Below are 10,636 nucleotides of genomic sequence, written 5' to 3'. Positions count from 1 at the left end.
GTAGAGTAGGGCTTGTTGTTTGTCATTTCTCCGATCACAAATGCAGACATGGTTTTATGTTTACGTGGCGCGATACACAACACAACGCAAAAAAAGACAGTATAAGTCATTATAATCAGACCCACTGGATGCAACAAATGCCTCGTTTGTAATGGGTTTTACTGGTGTTGTCTCATCACGCTGGGACACGGCATCACAGTATGGTAAGGGGCATAACATTTCCGTCACACGCTTGAGGTATTCAGCCAATCACAATGCACTGCATAGCTGGCCAATCAGCATACACCTCGCTTTTCAGACCGATGAGCTTTGTAAAAATCGACGCGTTTCAGAAAGGCGGGGCATAGAGGAGCAACAATAATGTACATTTTGTGGAAAATAATGTGTTTTTTGAACCTTAAACAGCATAAACACATTGCATTACACCAAATACCTAATGTTCTTTTTAGCAACATCATATGACCCCTTTAACGTCGCTGGTACTGTATCAATATAATTATTTTTTTCCCATGCACCTTGTTGATTGTGTGAAGCTGCACCAGAACAATCATACATCCTTCCTTTTGTTTCCTCACTGGCCTTCATGTTCCCCTCGATAGAGGAGGTCATGAATTCTTCATTTTGTTGTTTTGCATATTCATCTCTAAGCATTTGCATTAGAAAGTAAAGTTCAATTTTCTAATTGATCCAAGTTGCTAATGCTAACTTGTAATCGCAACATTCAGGGTCTTATCTGTTTAAAACTAACGTATTGGGTACAAAGGTTTGGTCAAAACATCACAATCTAAAATGACCAATGTAAATTATTGAATTATTATTTTTTTGTTCATTATCCTTCATCTTAAGCAGTTTCTGGGCCAAACCGAGATGATTAAAAACACAGTCCAGCACCTCTAACCCTATTTGCGTAGCCCGTATCACCCTCTTCAGAAACCCTACTGTAAGTTTCATCAAGAGAGTGCTCTCGCTTTCTCACTCTTATTCTCTTTCCTCTCGTCTCTATCAGTCTCACTGCTGTTCCTGTATTTCCACTGGGAGAAACATTGACCTCATTTGTGAGGACAATAACCTCCTTGACTTTGGGGATTAATACATGAAACCTTTGTGGATTAATTAGGTTTGGAGTCGAATTCATTTTGCTGCTCGGGAATACAACAGGAAGCAGAAAGAGAGAGAACTAGAGATATTATAGAAGGGAGAAGAAAATAAAACTAGGCAAAGTGAAAGTTCAGTTGTTCATACTACATAGGGAGCTAGTTTGATTCCCCCTCAGGACATGCTATTTTTATTGGTTTGACCAAATGCAGCCTGCCACAAAGGACGGCATTTGCTCACAGACTCCCACAGTCTCGGTAACGGCGCTTCACGCACAGCAAGCAAGACGTGGCAGCATCGAGCATGCCACAGGATTCGCATTGTCTTAGTTGTCTTGGAAACAAAGCTTGGTGTTTGTTTGTGTAAAATCTACCCCAATAGCAATTTAGATGGTTAACACCTATTGTTTTTGTTAAGAACATATGTTATTTGAGTTTAACTTTCATGTGAAAAGAGCTGTTAGCTCAGTTTGTTTACAAACTTGCAAACACTCTTAATTCATGGTAGAGGAACTAAAGAACAGTGCAAAACCTTACATCTGTGATTTTCCCGGCTCTCTACCAAACATAAGGGAACACATGGGCATCATTAACCTCACACCTTCACAGACATGCTTTCGTGTTTAACTAAGGTCGCTGGAATTTTACTTTTCTTCTTATTTTATGATTGATATTTTCTTTTCTTTTCTTTTCTTTTTTCCTTTCTTTTCAGATTTTTGCTGTGTTCTGTATATTCTTTCATTATTTACTCACCCTTGTATTTTTGAAAATTGTTTCAGTGTTTTTTTTTCTCCACATACATGGAAAGTCAATGGGGTTCATTGTTCTTTTGGATTCGACTCTCATTGTATGGACAAAGTTCTTCTTTGTGTTCCACAGAACAAAGAAAGTCAAACAGGTTTGGAACGATATGAGTGTGAGTAAACAATGACAAAATTTTTAGGTGAACTATCTCTTTAAACAAGTTTCCTTTATGTTGTTATATTGCTGAAGGTGCTCGTATCAGTCTGCATTTGGCTTCCATCACATGTCCCTTCATTCTCTCCAAAGCGCGTAATATCCTTTTTACGATTCAGCAAACTTTTCCCTGGGGATTCTCACTCGACACGTTATGGAAAAGATGTGATGTTGTGAACAGACTCTGGGCATTGTGACAGATTTGACATATTACAGATAACAAAATATGAAAAAAACAATTTCAGCTCGTGATTTAGTACCGCAGGCTTAGAGATTCATTCGACAAAAAGTTGTGCCGTCGTTCCCCTCAGGATGCAGGTTTAGCGCTGGTTTTGCATGCAGGGGCCTCAGCCCGCTCCCTCAGCATGGCTAAACCGTGGCTGAGTCCCTGCGAGCCCCTCACTGGGGACAGATCACCCAAATGCCACCTCTCCTGGCTCAGGGTGCAGGTGAGGTGTAATCTTGCCACCGAAGCACTTCCTCTGCCAGAAACAGGTATTTCCTGTAAGACACAGAGATGGGGATTCAGGAAAGAATGTCAAAGCTGGTTTTCTCTCGTTTCGTCTTCATCTCTGCCTCTCTGATCCTCACATTTCATGGGTGTCTAGCGGGTCTCGAGAAGACCAGTTTAGTCTATTGTGGTGCAGAACAAGAAGAAGAGGGGATGAAGAGGAGCAACTTGAACTTTAGAAAGAGAAAAAGTTTGGAGGACATTTCTGGATTATGTTCATGAGACACAAGCTGCTCGCAGTCTGAACATGGCACTATGTCAATGCATGTCTATTTCCATAAAGTTTATTTTTACACCCTGCAAGGCTCAGCACAGTAAGACACCAGCACCATCAACAACTAAATGGAAGTAGGCAGGAATCTTAAGTCGATGCATCCTGATTCCAAATATTTCTGACAGCTAGCATTGTGGAAAAACCTGTTCTTCTGCACACGGCGCTTGAGAGAGCACCGTCCCAGCGTCAAATCTCGATCCCCTTCGCACGAGACATGATAATGAATCATCGCCGAAAGGTTGCCTAAACGTAGCTAACAGTGTTGAAAAGTACAGCGTGCCGTTAGCGCTAACAGACAGGCTTTTCTTATCTCATGCTTACTGTATCGGTAAGTTGAACATCTGATGTCTCTCTGTGATGCAGCGTGGCGGACAGGTGAGATGCGTGAGCGAGCGACACTTTGGAGACGTGTGTTCACACCATGTCACCGTTCTCCATCTGCAAGCCTTCAGAAAAATGTCCCTTTAGTGTGTCTCTGCCAAGCTCACACACTCACAAGAGCTGCCGCACATTCTGCTTTCATTTATCAGCCACTGTTCACTAGTATTGTTTCTCACTTACGCGGCGAGACAAATATCAGTGTTTAGTTAAGAATTCACTGTAGAAACATCAAAAAGCCGTTATCTAACTTTGAATATTTGTTGGCTTTGTTTGAATAGCTTTTTTTAATATTTCATTTAATTGCAATTTCAAACGAAGCAATATGGAAATGTGAAATTAAATTGTAATGAATCCTGTTACGCTGATAGTTGCACGAGAGATCTAACGTTACAGCCACATCTACATCAGTTTTATGGCCATATTCTGACTCAGACCTTCAACGTGTCTGCTTCTTGAACGGGTTCACCCTCTTGCTACACCACATCCTCCGACTAAACCTTGAGGGCATGTCGGCTAAACCGATAGCATCACCATCAAACTCTCTATGAAGTATTATCCCTTTGAAAGCAGGACAAACTTGGTGGGCTTTTTGGAGGAGCTTTGCAGAAACAGACGGTCTCCTACTGCAAAGTGGGTTGAGGTCCAGGGAGCACCATGAGTTTTTCTGCGTGGTATCCCCATCTCTTTGGAAACCAGAAAGCAGTAGAGTGCCATCTTTCCCCCCTACAGAGCTTCCAGAGAATCTCGCCACAATCTTTCCCTCAAACACTTTGTTTGTCTAACCCCTTCAGTGTCCCTGACAGAAATAGCCCACAGAGTCCTCGTTCCTCTTGCCATACACACATATGTAATGTCTCTCGCTCTCAGTGTATTTTTTTTTCTTCATGTATCTCATTCTGTTTATCTGGCACTAGCACAACCTTTCATGAAATTATATCCTAATGATGAGTAAAAAAAGGTACGTTAATGAATGCACAGCTCTTTTGCAGTGCTCTGAGATCAGCACTCAGTCATGTTTCTCTTACAGTAGTGGAGACTGTGGATGGTTGTAACGTGGGGAGCTGTAAAACAGAACATGACCACCAACCAAATTCAACATTTCACTTGGTTATAATATGATATGTTATGATTTGATTGGTTTAGATTAATGCAAGTTAAATGACTGAACTGGTATTGTTTAAATCAGAAGACACTGTCCTGTTTAGTTTGACACATAATGTTTACTCCAAAAGTTTATCCTAAATGTAAATAAATAAATAAAATGGCACAGTGTACAATTGACTCAAATGTGAAAATGACTAACATAAACTTAATTTACTGTGTTTATTGTTAGCCTATATCCCCCCAACAACATATTTATTTAAAATCATATTTTTTGTTAAAGGGATAATTCACCCAAAAATTTTAATTTACTCACCCTCACGTTGATTCAAACTTGTATGACTTTCTTTCCTCTGCAGAACACTGTTAAGACACAATTAAAATAAAATACAAATAAAAGTTCTTTATTGGAATCTATGGTTTTATGAAGGACTTTTAACACCCATGCAACCTTATAATGTATAAAAGGTTCTTTATAGTAGAAAACGTTTTTTTTTTTTTTTGGTCAGGTTATTTATTTATTTATTTACTTAATTTCTTATTTATATATACTAAAACTTACTAAAAATAAATAAAATAAATAATAAAAAAAAAACTTTTGGAACTTTTTTTTTTTAAGAATGAACATACACAAAGTTATGGCTGATGCCATTGGACAAAATTTAATAAATAAAAATCCAAAATATTTTGTGTTCCGTGTAAGAAAATGTCATACAGGTTTTTAAGCAGGGGTTTGTATGGGTTTGTAAAATTTTCGTTTCTGGGTGATCTACCCCCAAAATATATTGCAACCATTCATGAACATAGTTATTATTAATCTTACATAGGCATCATTGTTGCAGTTTTTGACCTGTCTGAGCTTTTCGACTGCCTCTTTCAGTGGCATCACCTCTCCTGATCTCCACCCACACTGCACACTCGCCTTTTAGGGATACATCCGGTTCTGTCACGGAATTTGTGTGCAAACACAGCCCTTCCTCACCCTCCACCCACCCCTTCCCCCTCACTTGTAAATTAAATCCACATAACAGAGATCGATGGCTGTCTCCTAATCGCGTTAGACGTATTGTTTTAAAATACCAGCGCTCAGCTGGTGAATCCTGGTGCTCTTCTGTTTGTCCCTGTTTAAGAGATCAGACCTCTTTAGCTCCCACCTTCCTCTAGCTCTCTCTCTCACCCTCTTTCTCTCAACCCCTCTTTCTCAGCTCACCCCTTTCTCTCAATCTGTTTGTTTTCAAAACCCAGGGAATTGGCCCAAATCCTAGGTATCACATATCTGACCATATTTCAAGCCGAAATTAAGCATGTTAAAACCCTTTTCCCTTTAAAGGTCAGACATTAGTGCTGGTAAAAATTGATCTGTGGGTTTTATGAATTTAGCCCCTGTGTTGGAGCCGCTTTTGTAATGGGAAGATTCAGTGGGGGAAGCTTAACACGGCATTGTTTTGCTCTGACAACGCAGCCACGAGAGCCACTGCAGCTGTTCCTCCTGCTTACAATGGCAGATTAATTAACACAATCATGTGCTGCTGGCTTCAGTTCAACACGCAGGTCTGCTCTGGGACAGATAGGTAAATCCTATACATGCCTTTCCAGACAGAGCATATTCTTGATGGGCTTTGCTACTAGATATATATTTGCAATGTGACTGGTCAGCCCATCGAGGCGAGAAATGGCGGAAAAGAAGGACTACAAACGAGAAGGAAAGGCCTTGGCTAATTGAACCAAAGCATTGCTGGGAAGTGTTGTCTGTTTCAGAGCGGCACTTCCTCTGCCCCCTCCTCCCTCCGTCCCCCCCTCGAGCTGCCAGAGCCATTAGCCGGGTTTCCTAATTAAGATTCAGCCGGCCGATCCGTCTCTCTTTCTTAGTTAGTTCCCTGACATTTTAAACTGTCTATTATTCCACCCGGCTTTCAGGTGCAATGCTGTGTAAATGGCAAGTCAAAAAATTATGTATCTCTCATACAGTTATCCATCAAGGACTATTAGAGGGAGCGGTCCAAGCGCTTAAATCATTACCGAATGCTGTGATCTTTCGCGATTGATCTTATCGCTCACATCCACTGTCATTCTGTTACCACACTTCATCCGTCCATTCCTCCCCCTCCCCTTCCTCCCTTTTCAGCACTCTCTCTCTCTCTGCACCACGCCTGTGTTTGCTTTTCAACATGACCACAGAGTGTCGATATCTCAACCTTGCACCCACTTCTCTGTTGATATGATGATCACTTAACAGTCAAGAGCAAAGGATGATGGGAAATAAGGGCGTCATCAGAGGCAGCGACTGCAGCAGCCGAGCAATTATGTTTCCTTCAGACCAAATGCTCTGCCATTAATGAAATCCCTTATCACCCTGGAGAGGAGCAGGATGCTGGGACAGGTGCGGGAGATGTGCGTCGCTCATTTATCTTGTTTCCCGGAATGAAGGGGAGAAGCGAAATACACAGATGGGGAGGCAACAAGTGCGCGGCGAGTTCGAACGCCGTAAATAATGTGTTTCTCGGTTACATATTTTAAACTTTGATTGGCAGCTTCGGCTAATTCTATTTTGAGGTGTGTAAATATAGGGCCTCATCAGAAAAGCCTTGGCACGCAAGCCTTCAGTGTGTCTAAGATTTGTTTGCGAAGACCTACTTGTGAATGGGTGGGGGTGAGAGAGAGAGATGAGGGGATGTCAATCGAGTGTCTGACATCCTGTGGTGCCTGTGAGCTACGGATAGCATTTGAAGTGTTTGCCCCAACAACAAGGTGTCTGCCCTTTACCAAATTGAGGAGATCCATGTTAGTGCCTTCTGGTGCCTTCAAAAGGGGGGCTGGAGCAGAGGTAGTCCGGGAGAGAGGGGGGCAGTAGATGGGGTGGCTCTGATGACGCTAATGTTGTGTGGGATTCTGGCTCCTGTTAAAGGAAGCAATCTGATTGGAAACAGTTCTGGGAGTCTGGGAGGTTGGCCCTGGCTCGTTTCATTTAATGACCCATTTCCTCAGCTCGTGCCACAAGCAGTTAACAAAAGTCAAGGTGCCCAGAGGTTCCCCTGCTGGGAGAGCATGCCAGACCCCGGCTGAGCGTGTGGGGGTGTATTTTCAGGTCAAAGGGGGGGAGGATTTTTGCTTCAGATAGTCTTAATGCAAGGAAAAATCTTTGAGGTTTTATGTCAACCTGATGTACAATGATTTATGGAAAGGTTAACCTTGTAGTTAACGCTTAAAACACTTTCATGCTAATAGCGGTAGCAGACCAGAGATGCCGCAGTGACTTTTTTGACCTTCTAGTGCAGTTGTTGTGGCCCCAGGAGCGAGTCCTAATGGAGCTAGTCAACTCTGAAAGCCAAACTTGAGCTCACTCACACATATCAAGCTAATGATCAATTATTAATATTCACAATCTCTAGCCCCAATGTCCCCATATGGGTGTAGACGACAAGCAATTATGTCATGCTTCTCGCTCTCCGGACCAAGCTATGTGAAGCTATTTATAAATATATAAAAGATAGATCTTATTACGCTGAGTTATTGCCCTCTTATTTCAGATGCACAGATTCAGATTAATTTGTAATTAGTCTTGAGATTTTGAGCCTCTGTAGATAAAGGATTCCAAAGTCTATTCTTCATTCCAGAAACACAGATCTTTAAAAAAAAAAAAAAAAGCGAATGCTGGTAGCTGGACTAAAATAGCATAAGCCTAAATGATTGTGCGTGCAGACAAATACAGACACGTATGTCTGAATGCCCTGGCAACAGTGAGCTTGCCAGTAAATGAGTTTTGAAATAAACTGTTATTGTTTAGTTGTAAACATCGAATCCTTGTAATGGAATCTAGGGTCGTGCTTAAGTGACAGCATGTTGGTGGTATTGTACAAACACAGTCTTTTAAAGATGCGAATGTGGATGGGAAAAAAAAGGAGAAGGGAAGACATCTGAAGCCCTTCTCTCAGTAACATTGTGATTTCATTTTCAATATCCTGTCATGCAGCACTTCTCGTTGGGCTTAGGTTCACATTAATTTGCTCCAAATGTCAGATATCTCTCTTCAGATAAAACAGATAGAGGAATAAAGACATAAGGCTCCATCTTTTCTGTGGCCTGTGTAATCGGCAGAATAGCTTTAGTCATATAAGAGGGGGAAGTCTATTAATAGTTGAGTCATCAGTGCAGCAGTGTTCTGAAATGGCAAATTGTTAGCTCCTCAATGGTGATTCTTGCTCTCTGTCAATGACCTTCATAACAGATGAACATTTGGTCTGTGGAGCAGATAGGAGCAGGCTTTCTCACTGACATGTGGAGGGGTGACACACCATCAACTGGAGGGATTGGAGTTGTAGAATGAGTCAACAGTGAAAGGATGATGAATAAGAGAGAAAGAAATAAGGCGTAAATAAAAATGAGGCATACGTGATGATGTCAAAATTGTGTTCATGCTTTCTGGCCAAGTTAACATATGGCATGTTAAGTGTTTTTTTTTTTTAAATATTGAACCTCTCTTTCAAAGTTTTATTGTGTATATATATATATATATATATATATATACACAATAAAACTTTAAAAGAGAGGTTCAATATTTAAAAAAAAAAAAAACACTTAACATGCCATATGTTAACTTGGCCAGAAAGCATGAACACAATTTTGACTATTTACCAAGGGTGCCAATAATTCTGACCATGACTATATATATATATATATATATATATATACCCGTATATATATATATATATATATATATATATTTATTTTTTATTTTTTTTAGCAGTGATGAGACATTTTTTTCCTAAAAATAATAACCCCCATCAAAATTAATTTTAATTTAGAAATTGTAAATGTGCATTATAGAGGATGTGTATTCAAGTGGTGAGCAGCATGCTATTGACCCTGATAATATCAGTTTTGCACCACAGTCTGTTTCAACATTTCTCATCCTGCCTGGATGTTTGTAGATATTTTTTGTTCTAAAATTACTCTCTCAGACTTCATTCAGTCATCTCACTCAGATTAATGTGGGTTAAATAAAAGATGTCCAATGCTATTTTTGATGGCTGATGTAACCTTGAGTGGGAGGGACAGTTTTAAAGCTTCTCTGCCCAGCTCTCAGCATCTTGAAATGTATTCTGATGGAGTTGCTCAGTCATGAGACTCTCCTGTGTTTAGGGCGGCATGATAAATCCTTTTATTTCATTTTCCAAGACACTGGACAAGTGCATATAAGAGTAAAACTGGGGATGTCCTTGACCGCACAATTTATAGTCCATGTGGCTGAGGCAAAAAAGCCACGTTTTACAGTTCCTGTCAAGATGCAGGTTTTTGGTTAAAGCGATACGTGAAGATGGGAAGAACCGTTAATTTTGTCCTGCATGTAATTCATCATCTTCACATTATAGTGTCAGTCTTTGTGGATGTCTTGTTTTGTAATGTTGTTATTGATCAAACCATCCATATGGTAATTTCCCTAATATCTTCACGTACATCAGTATTGTTTTAATTCTCATTAATGAAAGCGATAGAGGAATGGCTTTTCAAAGTGTATGGCTTTAGAGGGATGCTAATGGATTTAGAAGGTGCTGTAAAGGGATGTGTAAGTCAGCTTTATGATTGCCTGGTGTACTTGTTGTTGATTTGGTCGGGTGGAAAAATGAATAGGAAATCAATGTCAGACCAGGATTTTTTTTTTTTCCCACCCTGAAGGAGTTTTAAAGGTACAGTGTCATGCTTAAGTAATGCATTGAATGCTGTTTAGCTCCACAACAGTCTGTTTCTTTCTTTCTTTCTTTCTTTCTTTCTTTCTTTTGTGTTTGGTTTCTTTCGTAATTGTTTAAAAGCATTTATTTTTTTGGTCAGAAAAAAAGCTTTTTCAATAGTAACTTGTAATTAAACAGATACTTGAACCCAAACATCTAATTCTGTCTTCATTTACTCAGTCTCATGTATGACTTTCTTTATTTTGTTTAACACAGAAGATATTTTGCAAAATGTCTTCGTTTTGCCCATACAATGAAAGTCAGTGGGGTCCAAACACTGATACTTTTTTTTTTTCAAAATAATATATTTTGATATGAGGGTGAGTAAAAGAGTATTAATTTTTGGATGAGCTATCCCTTTAAAATCATATTGTATAATTTCTGCATCATACTGTCCTCATTCTCACAGCTTAACCATAGAGAACGCAGTAGCCCTGAACAGACAGCATCCACCCAGGCTTCACTAATAATAAAGTTGCCCATTTTACAAAAAAGTGGGCATCCAATGAATATTTACCACGATTAAGAGCAGCCAGCCTTACTGAAGTGGGGCTTGTAATAAGATGGCCACCCTCAGGGCCCTCGCAAGCTC

The 10,636-nt window shown here is 40.1% G+C and overlaps 1 protein-coding gene across 8 annotated transcripts in view; it reads left to right on the top strand.

The window, feature by feature from the left end:
- The window catches only part of LOC107691894 (zinc finger protein 536-like), a 196,922-nt gene that overhangs the window by 115,161 nt on the left and 71,125 nt on the right, over window positions 1–10,636 (top strand). The gene's annotated exons all lie outside the window — the stretch shown is intronic.

The sequence above is a fragment of the Sinocyclocheilus anshuiensis genome, unplaced genomic scaffold (assembly GCF_001515605.1).
Source record: "Sinocyclocheilus anshuiensis isolate Anshui unplaced genomic scaffold, SAMN03320099.WGS_v1.1 scaffold754, whole genome shotgun sequence".
Classification (NCBI taxonomy): Eukaryota; Metazoa; Chordata; class Actinopteri; order Cypriniformes; family Cyprinidae; genus Sinocyclocheilus; species Sinocyclocheilus anshuiensis.
Note: the sequence above shows the minus strand (reverse complement) of the source record. Positions and strands in the feature narration are given on the sequence as shown.